Below are 15000 nucleotides of genomic sequence, written 5' to 3' on the forward strand. Positions count from 1 at the left end.
CTGCCCGCGGGTATTGTGGCCGATCCGAAAATTACATCAGTCTACCATAACAAAAACAACAAAACCGTCAGTAAAGAAAACGAGACCTGGAAGTAATTTTTTGCGCCTAAATATATATATATATATATATATATATATATATATATATATATATATATATATATATATATATATATATATATCGGGAAAATAATGGAGTGAAATGATGCTAGATGATGGGATTGACTTTTTTGTTTAATATATACGATACAACTGAACCTTTCTGTAGCCATTAAGAAAAAATAAAGGGTGGAAATAGAAAAGAATTAGGCCAACTCTTGGAGACACAGGAATAAACAGATTGGTTAACTAGTAAAAAATAAAGAAACTCATGAACAGAGAAATAAATATGTAAATAGATAAAGAGCGAATAATTATAGATAATATATGCAGTTATTAATTTAGCATATCTCTAGGTTTTACTTGAGTTACATCTGAATAAAAAAAAAAAGTAATGAGAGAGAGAGAGAGAGAGAGAGAGAGAGAGAGAGAGAGAGAGGTATTCGTAGTAATTGAGAGACATTGGCAATAGCCCCAGTACGAGAGATTGAGACGCTCTCTCTCTCTCTCAAAAGCAGTACTAGTATACATTTTCAGATGCAGCTTAAAAATATACTTAATAGTAGTCTTTAAAACGCATAATTATTATTTTTGTTTGGTACCAGTTTCCACCAGTCTTATAAAATTTCCTTCGGGCTTTTCAATCGTGCAAAGTTCTGCTTCTCACTTTTTTCTGTACGCCTTATTCCGGACTGTATGGGTAGGCCCTTTTGCTGCACTATCCTCTCCTTTTATTCCTTTTACTTCCGTGTATTGGTGTTGGTGTTAAGACTGGACCACCTATAGTGCATTTACTTTAAGCTGGTAAAGATCCCCAACTCCCTTCAGGTTGGTAGTAAGTGCAGCCGTAGTGGAGGGTAGGTTTGACTAGTAACCAAGGAGACTCAGTTCCGACTTAAAAACTACAGTAAGGTTCATATCGATTTTCATGCATACCACGAATTAGGTCAAAAAGATCCCTTACACCTTCTCCTAAGTAGTTTATTTTCTTTACTACACATTAATGTCCTCTTCTCTGTTACATAATTCATTTCAATATCGCCGTACACTGCATAAATAACGTACAAAGAGGATGTTAACCACCCGTATCCAGAAATAAATAGCTCAGGAAGAGGTGTCAGGGAATGGACTACTTCCGTCAGATGAAACCGGATTATGATAAGGACCAGCACGGTATATCTGTGTGGTCTGTGTATCCGTGAATTCCTGTGTATATCATTTAGCCGTCTTCCCCTCTCCCCAAATGTGGATATTAGGGTGCACTCATTGCCACTCACCCCTCGCCTCCGTTATAATTCTCTCTCTCTCTCTCTCTCTCTCTCTCTCTCTCTCTCTCTCTCACACACACACACACACACACACACACACACCGCTCGCTGGTGCAGTGGTAACGTTCCCGCTTGCCAACTGGTGGACGGGAGTTCGCGCCTCGCTCAGGTTGCAAAAAGTTTCACTGACGAAGTGGGTGGTTACTGTCCCCCTTGAGCAAGGGGACGGGTGTGTGCGTGTGTGAAGGTCACAGCCTTGCCCTTAGATCGGACTATATGAGCTCTCAGCTTCCTTCCGGGAGGGTAAATGCTGACAATCACGACCATCAAGTGATCTTGACCGACCCGGTGAATTACACACACACACACACACACACACACACACACACACACACACACACACACACACACACACACACACACACACATCACCCGTCGGATTAACCCATTACTGTCCTGAGTCTTGCACGTGACACTTTCCGATGAAAATACTGAACGTACCTCCCTTCGCCCACGGGCTCATAGTCGACATAAATAGATGGTGTCTGGCAGTGTGCTGTGGTGTATTGTTTTGTGTTCTGGTGTGTGTGTGTGTGTGTGTGTGTGTGTACCCAAACAGCCCACCAATTACGTACAGGTAGGTAGGATTACGTACAGGTAGGATGCTGGAATACACCTTCCCTCCCCTCCCCTCATCTCCCCTCCCCTCGTGTCCTCTCCCCCTGTCTACCATATCCCCTCTTTTTTATCCTCTCCCCTTTCATATTTCCCCTCTCTTCCTTCCCCCATCTGCCATCATCCCCTCCCTCCCTTCCCCTCCCTCCCTTACCTTCCCCTCCCCTCCCCTTTCTGCATGTCATTTTTCCTTCCCCTTTCCTTTCGGCATATTTTTTTCACTATCCTTCACTTTTCTTCTTCTTCCCCCTTCTCTCTCTCTCTCTCTCTCTACCGATTCTTCTTTCATTCACATGTCTCTCCTCTCCCTCATGCCTCTCCTTTCTTCCTTCCAGTCTTCTCCTCCTTCTCTACTCTCTTCTTACTTACTTCCTACCTCCCTTCCTTCCTTCCTTCCGTTTCGTCTCTCTCTTTCCTTCCCTTGCCTCATCCCCTCTCTCTTCTTCTCTAACCCTGACCCTTTTCCTCCCTTCCCCTCCCTTCCTTCTCCCCTCCTCCCCTCCCCTCTCCTCCATTCGCGTCCCTTCCCTTCACCTCCCCTTTCTTCTATTCCCTCCCCCTTTTTTTCCCTTCCCTTCACTTCCCTTCCCTTCCCTTCCCTTCCCTTCCCATCCCGTCCCGTCCCGTCCCGTCCCGTCCCTTTCCTTGTCTTCCCCTCCCCTCGGTTCCTCCACTTTCGCACCTCATCTCCTTCCATTCACATCTCTCTCTTTCCCCTCCCTCCTCCCTCTCCTCCCCCTTCCCCCCTCAGTTTTCTTTTTCTTCTCCCTTCCATCAAGCTCCTCTTCTGTCCTACCTTTTCTCCTTCCTCTCTCCCTCCACCTCCTCTTCCAACCCTATCTTGTGTTCACTCTCCCCCCTCCCTTTCCCTCCGCTCCCTCCTTTCTTCCCTTCCCCCCCATCATTCCCTTCTCTCCTCTACCTACCTCCCCTCCCCTCCCCTCCTATCAATACTTTATGGAAATAGCTTCTGCCAGCGTTTTGTTTTTACTGTTATGTGTTGGTTTGTGCTTGGTTACCTGTGTGCGTGCGTGTGTGCGTGGGCAGGTTGCTGGAATTTTTAGTTTCTATATTATGGAGCTATGGTATGGGCGTAAAAAGTGTGTGTGTGTGTGTGTGTGTGTGTGTGTGTGTGTGTGTGTGTGTGTGTGTGTGTGTGGCAATGTATGGAATGTCAATATTGGGGTGCTCAGGTGTTTGTAATGATGAGAGAGAGAGAGAGAGAGAGAGAGAGAGAGAGAGAGAAACATAAGAATTATTGATTTCAGTAATTGATGAAACGAAAAGCCTTTGACTCCACCCTGTTTAGATGAGATGACTAAAATCTCTCCTCCCTCGAACACACACACACACACACACACACACACACACACACACACACACACACACACACACACACACACACACACACACACACACACACACACACACACACACACAGACACACACACACACACACACACACACAGGAGCAGCAACAAAGAACGCATAATTCGCCTATCACAATTCAAAACAACAGCAACAGCAAAAGACTAATAACAAAAAACCCCAATACGATGCTTCGAACCGAATTAATCACACGTGGCGAATTAACCCAGCAGCTCTCTTGTTGTTGTTGTTGGTTTTGTTTACTTGTTTGTGTTTTTGTGGTGTCGGTAAACAAACTCACTGGCGTACAAAGTGGAGAAAGTATTTTGGAATTTTTGAGCCGAATGTTATCTGTGGCGAAATGACCAAAGCTGGCAGGTAGGAGTGATAGCTGTTTAGGAGGTTAAGATGAAGATGGATGGATGAAATAAATAGATAGATGGATAGATAGATAGATAGGTAGGTAGATAGACGGAGAGAGAGAGAGAGAGAGAGAGAGAGAGATGCTTTACAATGGAGTGGATTTTTTTTTTTGTGTGTGTGGGCAGGTATGGTGTTTGGGGGAGCGGGAGGGGAGGAGAAAAGTTTGGCGAGGGCAGGGATGAGGGGTGAGGAGAGGTGAAGGAATAGGAAGGAATGGGGAAGGGGGAAACAGAGGAGAAGGTAAAGGGTAGAAAGGGAGAGGGAAGAAGAGGGGGAAGGGAGAGGAGAAAAGAAAGGAGGAAGGGAGGGCAATGGGGAGGAGGATGTGAGGGAGAGGGGAAGGGAAGAGAAGAGAGGAGGGAGAAGTGAGAGACAGACTTTGGGGGGAGGGGAAAGGGGAACTGGGTATTGGAGGGAGGGAAGTAGGAAGGAGGAGGGAGAAAGGATGAGAGGGAAGAGAAGAGAGTATGTGAGTAGAAGAAGAACGGGAAAGGAGGGATAAAGAAAGGAATAGGTGAGGTTAGGTGGGGAGAGAAGGGAGGGAAGGCGAAGAGGAGGAGGAGGAGAGGAGGAGGAGGAGGAGGAAGGAAGGAAAAATATCAGGAAGAGGAAAAGTGGCAACAGGGTCAGGAAGAGAGGAAGGGAGGAAGAGGGGGAGGAAGAGGGAAGGAAGAGGGCGAGTGGTTACCATGACAACGCTCCCTCAGCCACCACACACACACACACACACACACACACACACACACAGTCCCATCACGATTTCGTCACATAGCCCTGTTAGCCTATTTTGTGTACGCATTCCCCGTACATTATGACTTATTTCATGTACACATTCCTTTAACACAGCCAGTCAGATCCGTACATAGATTCGAAAGTTCATAGTGAATCGAATCCGAAGTATAACCAATTTCTCTCGTAATTTGTAATCAGATTTGCGCAGTTTCAAGGGTAATGTAGCGTTCGTGCGTATTTTCGTATTTGCAAGTAGAATAAACACCTTTTTATGTGATTATATTCGAGTATTTCCACCCTTAAGCGCACACAATCCAAATCGCTTCAGTTTCGGTGCTTCAAAACGATTTCGGCCATTGACGTCACCGCTGTCGAGTTCGTTTAGTTTCACGCTCTTAATCAAATTCATCCTCGATTTTGGGGGAGTAACCGATTTAGTCCACAAATTTCGTAGGCAGTATCGAATTCCCGCGCAATTTCCGAATCCGCCCGTAACATTTTCGAACATGGCGCGGGGTGAGCCAGCGAGCCTTCGTGTCCACCAAAACAAACGATACTCGGATATTCAAATTATCGTACAGTAAAATTTTTGGAGTGGAGGGCGAGATATTATGCGTTGGAAAATGAAAAGTGCACACACACACACACACACACACACACACACACACACACACACACACACACACACACACACACACACACACGGGAAAGAGATGGTGGGCTACACGGATATGGATTCCACGGACGCTTGTGCACAAAGGATACGATCACGCTGGGTAGTCACGTTGCACACACACACACACACACACACACACACACACACACACACACACACACACACACACACACACACACACACACACACACACACACACACACACACACACAGAATATAGGGTAGGAAAAGTAAAAGACAAAAAAGATGAAAAGAGAAATGGTAAGAGGAAAAGAAAACTTATAGAAAAAAAGAGGGATAGAGAGAAAAAAAAAGAGGATGATACAATGGAGGGAGAATGAGAGGAGAAAAAAAGAAGGAAGTAGAGAATGAAGGAGTAGAAGACGCAGGAGGCGAAGGAAGATAGGGAAGAGTAGGGAGGGAGAGGTCAAGATGGAGAAATGAGAAGAATTGAAAGAAGGAAGACGAGACGGGGAAATATAAGTGGAAGAGGAGAGGTGATAAGGAAAGATATAGAGAAGAAAGAGGAGGAGGGAAAGGAGGAGGAGGAATAAAGGAGGAAAGTAGGAGAAAGAGGAGTAGGTGAGGTGAGGGAAGGAAGGAAGAAGAGGAGTGGGTGAGGGAGGGGAAGGAAGAAGGAGTAGGAGGAAAATGGTGGGGAAGGGAGGAGGAAGAGAACGAACAGTAGGAGGAGGAAAGAAAAAGAGGAAGAAGTGAGAAGAAGTAGAAGGAGGAAAGAGAAAGAAAAAGAAGGAAGGAGGAGGAGAAGGTGGAGTAGAAGGAGGAGAGAGAAAGAGAAGGAAGAGAAGTGGAAGAGGAGGAGGAAAAAGATCGGGGAGGATCTAAGAAGGAGAGAGGAGGTGATGGAGGTTAAGGAGAGGTGGTGTATATGCTCAGTCATGTTTCTTTGTAACCTGATCCTTACCTGCCTCTCCACACCTGGCACACCTGTCTGTCTGTCTGTCTGTCCGTCACTTCTTCCTCACGTACCTGTCTCACACTTGCCCATTCACCATCCAGTCCTTTGTTACACCATCAGGAGCGTAGGGGTCCCGGGCTAGGTTGCTCAGTTTTAATATTTAAAGTGGGTGACCAGTCCCACATTCCTGGGTGGCATTAAATGAGCATTAAGCATCAACGAACCCTCAGATATGACCCCTAGTGGGCCACATCCGATCAGAGCGCCTTCCTTACTACATGTATACACGTTTCACCACAACCGAGTAGTGTTGGAGAGGGACGCCTTCACGTGGTGGCACCAATATAAATAGGCAGCTCCGCTACCAGGTTATACAAGCATCCCTCAACTCCCTTCCTGTTTTCCAGTGAAGGGAGGATGATGAACCGCAGAAGGGTAGTTTCAGCAGGCAGTTCGGATAAGTCTGGAGCTAACAACAAAAACTGCAACGATAACAACGGTGATTACGACAATCAAACGTGACTCACCCACACCGCACTTTCATCACATTTACGGTATATCTACCACACCTGCACCACACCTTTCACCACACCTACAACTAGAAAGCACCCAGAGAGCCCATACATCCGCCAAAGCCAGTAAAATTTATGACTTACTGTCGTAATTCCTCTTTCCCGCCAGACGAATGCTTTTACAGTCTTTCATTTAGTCTAATTCTACGGTCATAATCTGCCCTGTTATACTATCTCAGACCGCGCATACGTCCCAGAACTCCAGCAAAATTTATGAGTTGTTCCTGCTTCCAGATCCACCTCAAAATCTAATAAACGTTTCCATGACTCACTGCCCATGTATCCACTTGACTTCTTTGGAATCCGGTAACAAAATTTGATATATCTTGTACACAAATAGACAAGGGTGAATACAATACCTCCGTCCAAATTCGCTGACGGAGGTAACAATAACCACTTTCGCCTCACCTACACCGGTTTCGCTTTACATCTCTACCACACCTGTACCACACCTGTCACCACCACACCCGCTCACCTGTGGCCTACACCTGAGCGATTGTGTCAGGCAGGTGTTACACAACCACACCTGGCTATATCCGTCACAGCCACCTCACTAATTCATCCACACACCTAACCTCCCCCACCTCTCTCTCCCTCCAAAGCATCTGTTCTCTCAGCCTCCCATCCTATACTTCTCTCTCTCTCTCTCTCTCTCACACACACACACACACACACACACACACACACACACACACACACACACACACACACACACAAAACCTGTGTCACATAGTCAACCTTGTCTAAATTATGTCCTGTACACCAACCCACACGGGTGATGTCTCATGTGTAAATGGCATTGTGTGTGTGTGTGTGTGTGTGTGTGTGTGTGTGTGTGTGTGTGTGTGTGTGTGTGTGTGTGTGTGTGTGTGTGTGTCTTTTGTATAATACCAGTTTTCTTATCAAGAATGAGGTAGGTAGGCAGATAGATAGATAGATATATATATATATATATATATATATATATATATATATATATATATATAGAGAGAGAGAGAGAGAGAGAGAGAGAGAGAGAGAGAGAGAATCACAATTAAAAAAAAACCTTACGTTGGAATAACTTTTATCTTATTTTCCTGCTCATCGCCTCTCCCCCATCCCGTCAGCCCCTCCCTCCTTCCATCATCCCTACCCATCAACCCCTACCTTCTTCTATCCCCCCACATCCCTCCCCATCAACCCCTCCCTCCTTCTGTCCCCCTTCATCCCTCCCCATCCCCATCAACATCTTCCCCTTCCATCCCTTCAAATCCCCCCCTCCCACTATCTTCCTACCCAATCCATCACCCACAATAGGCAGGGACCAATGAAAAGGCTGGGATGCGTATGACGTCATCGGATCTGGCTATGACGTCACCATGTAAAAAAATACCAGGTACCGAAGCGCAAGGGAAAAAAGAAAAAAGAAAGAAAATATAATAAAAAGGAAAAGAAGCGTAAGAAAGAGAACGGGTTAAAGGGAATTAAGATGAGAGGAAAAAACAGCTGATTGAGACCACGTGGCTCAGAGTGTAAATAAACAAAGAACAGCTGATCGGAAGTGCAATATTTTCAGCTGTTCAGAACCACCGGAATATCAACCTAACATACTTGCTGAAGAAAGTAGCGTAGTACAAGTAAATATATAAATGAATAAATACATAAGCTAAACAAACAACAGCTAATCAGGACATAAGTGCAATAGTTTTTATGATAATTATGAAAAATGACGATGTTATGGACGTGTCTTTTACTAATTTTTCGTCCTGTGTGGGGGAAAGGTTTTCTCTCTCTCTCTCTCTCTCTCTCCTCCAGTGCGGGGTCCCATGGGCGTGAGGGGAAGGCAGGGCTGGCGCTTAAGGCATTATGCATAATGGTAATCTGAACCCTGGGGTGTGAATGTCAAAACTCCTCTTTCTCCCTCTTCCTCTTGACTATCTGTCAAGACTTGTCTGTCTGTCTGTCTGTCTTGCACACACACACACACACACACACACACACACACACACACACACACGCTCTGTGATTCTTTGTGTCTGTCCTTTTCTCTTGCTGTGTTTCTGTCTCTCTGTCTGATGTACCAATCAGCGTATAATGCTTTTATTAATTAATTTGTCTCTTGGTGTTCGCTTGTCTGTCTGTCTTCCTGCCTCTCTGTCTCCTCTCGCCATCTTTCACTCTGTGGCCATCATTTCTCTTCATTTTTCACCTCTCTTTTCCTCACCGCTTACTGCCTCGCCCCTCTCTCCTCTCTTCTTTTCCCCTCCCTCTTCCCTACCTTTCCTATCCTCCCCTCTCATCCCTACCATTCCTATCCTTCCCTCCTCATCCATACCTTTGCTACCCACTTCCTTCCCCCTCCCCCTTCCTCTCTTTCTCTCCATTCCACTCTCTTCTTCTCGTATGTACCACTCTACATACCAAATATCTCCTATCCTCCACTTCTCCCTCCCTCGTTCCTTCCTCCTCTCCACCCCTTCCTCCACCCTTCTCCCTCACCCTCACCCTCTCCACAGTTCCCCCCTCATCCCTGTGTCACGTTTTCTCTCCTCTCGATCCACTCTCTCTTCCTCAACACTCTTTCTTCCTGTTCTTCTTATTCATCATTCTTCCATTCTCCCTTTACATTCTTCTCCCCCGCCTTGCTACCCCTGTACTCGAATATCCCCCCCTTCACCCTTTCTCCCCTTTCTTCTTCTCCCTCCATCCTCATTACTACATCTTTTTTCCTCATTTTCTCCTTCCTTCTCTCCCCATCACCTCTCTCCGCACTACCACCTCTCATTTTCCCGCTCTTTCCCTCCTCTCACTTCCTTCCCTTCCCTGCTCTCACTTCCCTCTCCGTCTCTCCTCTCACATCCCTCCCCTTCCCTCCTCTCACATCCCTCCCCATCCCTCCATTCACTTCCCTCCCCTTCCCTCCTCTCACATCCTTCCCCATCCCTCCTCTCACATCCTTCCCCTTGCCTTCTCTTACTTCCGTCCCCATCCCTCCTCCCTCGCCACACCTTTGCAAGTTGAGCAGCAAAACCACACGATATTAGTTGCAAAGACAGGTGTGTTTCCCGGATGCGAGGCGAGCAACACGACGAGGCTCTAGCATTTTCTGCACCGCCGCGAATGATTAGTGGAATTATACGCGCCGAGGAATGGAATATTATAGGAATCGAACGCAGAATAATACGCACCAAGGAATGAAATATTATTGGAATCGATTTTTGGGGGGTTATCAATTTTAGTACGCTTTCGAATTTTTTGTAACATATAATACTCCCCCCATGACCTTCCCTAGTTATACCCTGCTATACGGTGTTCATTTTGCCTTGGCCCAAAATTGCCGTCCCTCCCTCTTGAATGCCGAGGTCAAAAAGCGTATGTAAAGCTTCATTATAGCAGTTATAGAGCGTTGGTAGAGCACAGAGAGCCTTGTTTCAGCTCGAGCTTACCCGGGAGTGATTGCCGTCGACGAAGAAGTGCGTCTCTGTGGTGCCGACCCCCTGCGTGATGGGCGGGGTGGAGAAAGCATCCAGCACTCCCTCCTTCACCTGTAGGGAGAGATGGGAGGGGTGAGAGAGAGAGAGAGAGAGAGAGAGAGAGAGAGAGAGAGAGAGAGGATACTGATTAATGACGGAGGGAAGACCAAGATAACGAGAGAGACAGCGAGGGAGAGTATATAGTAAATGATGAAAGAAGATAGCTGTATAGATAAGAGACAGATACTCAGTTGCATAGAGTAACATAATAATAATAATAATAATAATAATAAAGATAGTAGTAGTAGTAGTAGTAGTAGTAGTAGTAGTAGTAATAATAATAATAATAATAATAATAATAATTACTTAAGATAAAATATATATTCCAGGTCGTGGAAATAATTATTATATGTACTGTTATAAGGCAATGAAATCTGTATTCTATTAAAAGTACATATATTTTGTGTTCTACCCAGTTATTGTTACAGACATATATCAACGCTTTCAGTAACATGGTGTCTATTATTTATCTATTTTTTCTTGTTTTCATGTGATTTTATTCCTGAACTACAGCTATCACCACCACTAATCACCACCACCACCACCACCACCTCAGCTACAAAAGTAACACTGTAATCACAAGCTTCATCGCCACTACCACCATCACCTTCATTACTACCACCACCACCACCAGTCATCATCACAGTTACAACTACCGCTACCACAACCCTCGCCTCACCACCACCACCACCACCACCACCACCACCACAACAACAACAACAACAACACACCACACCACCACAACCACCACCACACCACACCACACCACACCACCACAACCACCACCACACCACACCACCACAACCACCACCACACCACACCACACCACACCACCACAACCACCACCACACCACACCACACCACACCATCACCATCACAACAGCATTCTCTCCTACACAACAATGCTGCTATTTTTGGCATCTAAAAATGAGAGGGAAACAATTGACTTAGAGCAGCTTGACTGAGTGAATGATGCAGATGAGAAAAACGGTAAAGCGATTGCAATTGATTCCTTCGATGATAGATAGATGGATAGATAGATAGATATAAATAGATGGATAGATTGATAGATAGACAAATAGATAGGTAGATAGATAGATATAAATGGATAGATTGATGGATGGACAAATAGATAGATAGATAGATGGATAGATAGATATAAATAGAGGGATAGATTGATAGGTAAATTGATAAATAGATAGATAGACAAAGATATATAATGATAGATAATAGCACATAACCGTACATAGATGATATAGTTAGATAGACACAAAAAATATAAGCACTAGACAAATATATAGATAGGTAGACAGAAAGATAGATAAGCGATTGAAACAGGTTCTATCACAGACAGATGGAAGGAAGGGAAAAGAGAGAGAGAGAGAGAGAAACATGGATGTATTGATAAACATACACTGAGAGATAAATAGATGTATTGACAGGCAGGTAGATAAAAAGATAGGCAGAGAAATGGATACTAAGCTGGATAGATAGATAGACAGATAGATAGATGGGTAGATATAGGCTGATAGGGAAATTTCTGATTGATTAAAAATGAGTATAATGATAAAATCTTTCTTTGTGTTGCTGAGCGTCTCTCTCTGTCTCCCTCTCTCTCTCTCTCTCTCTCTCTCTCTCTCTCTCTCTCTCTCTCTCAGCACAGGCGAAGTTCCCAAGAAAAAAGTTGTGATGAATGAGATTAATGAGAGAGAGAGAGAGAGAGAGAGAGAGAGAGTCTTTTAGGACAGTGAGATGTCAAAACCAAACTTTTTAACTGCCAAACTTTGTTGACTGAAACATGAAACGCTGAAGCCTACCCATTGAAACCCTGATAACTGAGGTCCGAATAACTGAAGCCCGAATAACTGAAGCCTGAATAACTGAAGCCCGAATAACTGAAGCCTGAATGACTGGAGGCCGAATAACTGAAGCCCGAATAACTGAAGACTGAATAACTGAAGCCTGAATAACTGAAAATGTAAGGAATGTGCAGGGAGGATGATAGACGTTATCTCTTGCTATCAGTTGAAGTAGACAGACTGTAGACCGTCCGCTATTGGGAGGGACGTGAATTCGAATCCCTCCTAAGACATCAGCAAGCTATACCATTGCTCTCATCATCATCATCATCATCATCATCATCATCATCATCATCATCACCACTTATATTGCCACCACTACTACTACTACTACTACTACTAACAGCAAGGTACACGATGTCTTTCTGTCGGTATAATGACACGTTCAAGACACGTTCCTCACCTGCGCGCGTTCATCAATGACGTCACTGCGCCCCGTCTCCGCAAACGCCTTCACGCCTTGGTCGGCAACTTCCCCGACGCGATACAGCACGAAGCTAGGCGTGTGGCTGAGACCTGAGGGAGAGAAAGGCGGGTTAGTGGTGGAGAGAGAGAGAGAGAGAGAGAGAGAGAGAGAGGGAGAGAGAGAGAGAGAGAGAGAGAGAGAGAGCACGAAGAGGGCGTGTGGCTGAGACTTGGGGGGGGTGGAGAGAGAGAGAGAGAGGTTAGAGGTGAGGGAAAGATAAAGTGAAAAAGAGAGAGAGGATTAGATGCGTGGAGGAGAGGAAACAAGTTCAATAAAATCGTCTGGCCTTGAATTTCCTGAAAGAATTTATTTAGGCAGATATGCTTCAAATACATCATCTTCGTCGTCATCATCATCATCATCATCATCATCATCATCATCATCTTAAGACAGAAATGCAGAGACAAGGAAGGAGAAAACATCCAAGGGGGGACGAACCACCAAATAGCGTAACCAGTGAAGTGGGCCACACCCTCACTCACACATGATTCAAGCCCCTAGAATCCTGGCACTATCTCACATCTTCCCCTTTCTTTCCAGACGCGGGTCATGTGCAGCTCCCACACTGAGTCATTGAGGGTGAGTATACTGCATTATTTTATTTATTTATTTATTTGTTATTTGTGTATGGTTATTTATTTGCCTATATATATCTTTAATTGGTTACCTTCTTAGTTATTTATTTATTTATGTTCTTCCTATGGCTGTTTTTTTAATTTAGCTAGTTATTTATTTTCTTATTATTTACGTATTTATTTGCACTGTTTATGTTTGTGCCTATATTTATTTACTCATTTATTATTTACCTCTATATTTATCTTTATTCATGTTACTGGTATCCATCGAACATCATTTTATTTCATTCTCGCTGCTCCCAAACGATGCTGGCCAAATTAGGAGAGACATTTTGAACAGGAAGGGGTTATTACAGCCTTCATTAAGCCATTCATGACTAAAGTTCTTTTCAAAACGCAGTTAAATCATCTGGGACCGACAATTTTACGTATATTCTTAAAGCTGTTATGTGTGTGTGTGTGTGTGTGTGTGTGTACTATAGAAATTAAAGGGGAGCTATCAAGAGGGCTCCAGAGGGATCTAACAGGGGTCACTTTTTACTAGGAAGTTAATGGTGTGGTTTAAAGAGGCCAAAGTGGCGCCCCTGATGGACAAAAAGCATACCTAATGAGGTCATCATGGTGGAGGTTGGTGGGCAATTACCGAAGAGTTTATAATTTGTGCTAATAACCTTATCAATATAATTACTGTATTACAAATTAAGTCACTTTATCAGTCCACTTGGTGGCCGGGTGGGTAGTGCAGTGGGTGGATGCACTGGGCTGGTGGGTGGATGGGTGGGATGGCATGGTGGGTGTTATGGGGTGGGAGGGTGAGTACAAAGGAGTACAAAGGAAAGCAAACAACAACAGATCTCTTGGTTCTTCCGTGGCTGTTTGGTATAGGGAAGGTGATAACAAAACAAAACTAATCTATCACACAAAGACAGAAAAGCAGGAAGAAAAGCAGGAGTAAATAGGTCTTCGGGGATTAGGTCCATGAGGTGAATAGGTCCATGGTTTCAACAAGTCCATAGTAGCATTATGTCCATGGTTGGAATAGGTTCATGGGGAATGTAATTATCTCAGGGGACGTGGACACAAGGGGGAATATAGGTCCAGTGAGTAAAGTGGGACCCCAGGAGCCGTCTCCCACATGGGGGTGGCCCCGAGCAACGCCGGGAACCTTGCTAGTAATAATAAAAAAAAAGATGTCGTCGGGGTGAATGATTTAATTAGTAATACGTATTGGTGGACACTTGATTGGAGTTGTTATGGTCGCTGAGCTTCATGCTTCATTATTGTTGTTAATTAAGAGCACTGGGGTAACGCGGATGGAAGGATCGGGCTGGCGGAATCAGTGCGTTTGTGGGTCCTGGACATTACATCACAGCTGCTTTACATTCATCACTCCGACAGTAATAAATATAGATATCAGTAAATCAGGCTGCTATAACTCACTCCCATCTGAACAGACTTGCCTGGCGTTAGCTGGAATAGAATACTAGGTAATACACGATTGGAGTAACAAGGACTGAGGGAACGTGGTGAAGGAATGTGCGTTTTTGTGAGTCTTCAACAGGATACCGTAACGTTTATCGCCTGTACATGCATATATAAGAATAGTTATAACCTCAGATATCATTGTGTTTTGGTTTCACAGGCCTATCAATAGTTCAAATGACAGAAATTATATGTTTGTATCGAAATTATTTGTATTGTGAAGTCATTACAGTTAAGACCTGACTTACAACCGCTTCAGGTATATATATATATATATATATATATATATATATATATATATATATATATATATTGATATATATATATATATATAGAGAGAGAGAGAGAGAGAGAGAGAGAGAGAGAGTGAGAGC

The 15000-nt window shown here is 44.3% G+C and overlaps 1 pseudogene across 1 annotated transcript in view; it reads right to left on the reverse strand.

The window, feature by feature from the left end:
* Nucleotides 1-15000, reverse strand: part of LOC145412989 (uncharacterized) — a 191655-nt pseudogene that overhangs the window by 19487 nt on the left and 157168 nt on the right. The window contains exons 2-3 of the transcript XR_013899649.1: nt 12448-12619; nt 10158-10256 (exon numbers count right to left, since the gene is read on the reverse strand). The product of XR_013899649.1 is annotated as an uncharacterized LOC145412989 (transcript). The remainder of the gene's footprint in view (nt 1-10157; nt 10257-12447; nt 12620-15000) is intronic.

The sequence above is a fragment of the Coenobita brevimanus genome, chromosome 94 (genome assembly GCF_032717465.1).
Source record: "Coenobita brevimanus isolate Jiangsu-jjx chromosome 94, ASM3271746v2, whole genome shotgun sequence".
In the NCBI taxonomy this organism is placed as follows: Eukaryota; Metazoa; Arthropoda; class Malacostraca; order Decapoda; family Coenobitidae; genus Coenobita; species Coenobita brevimanus.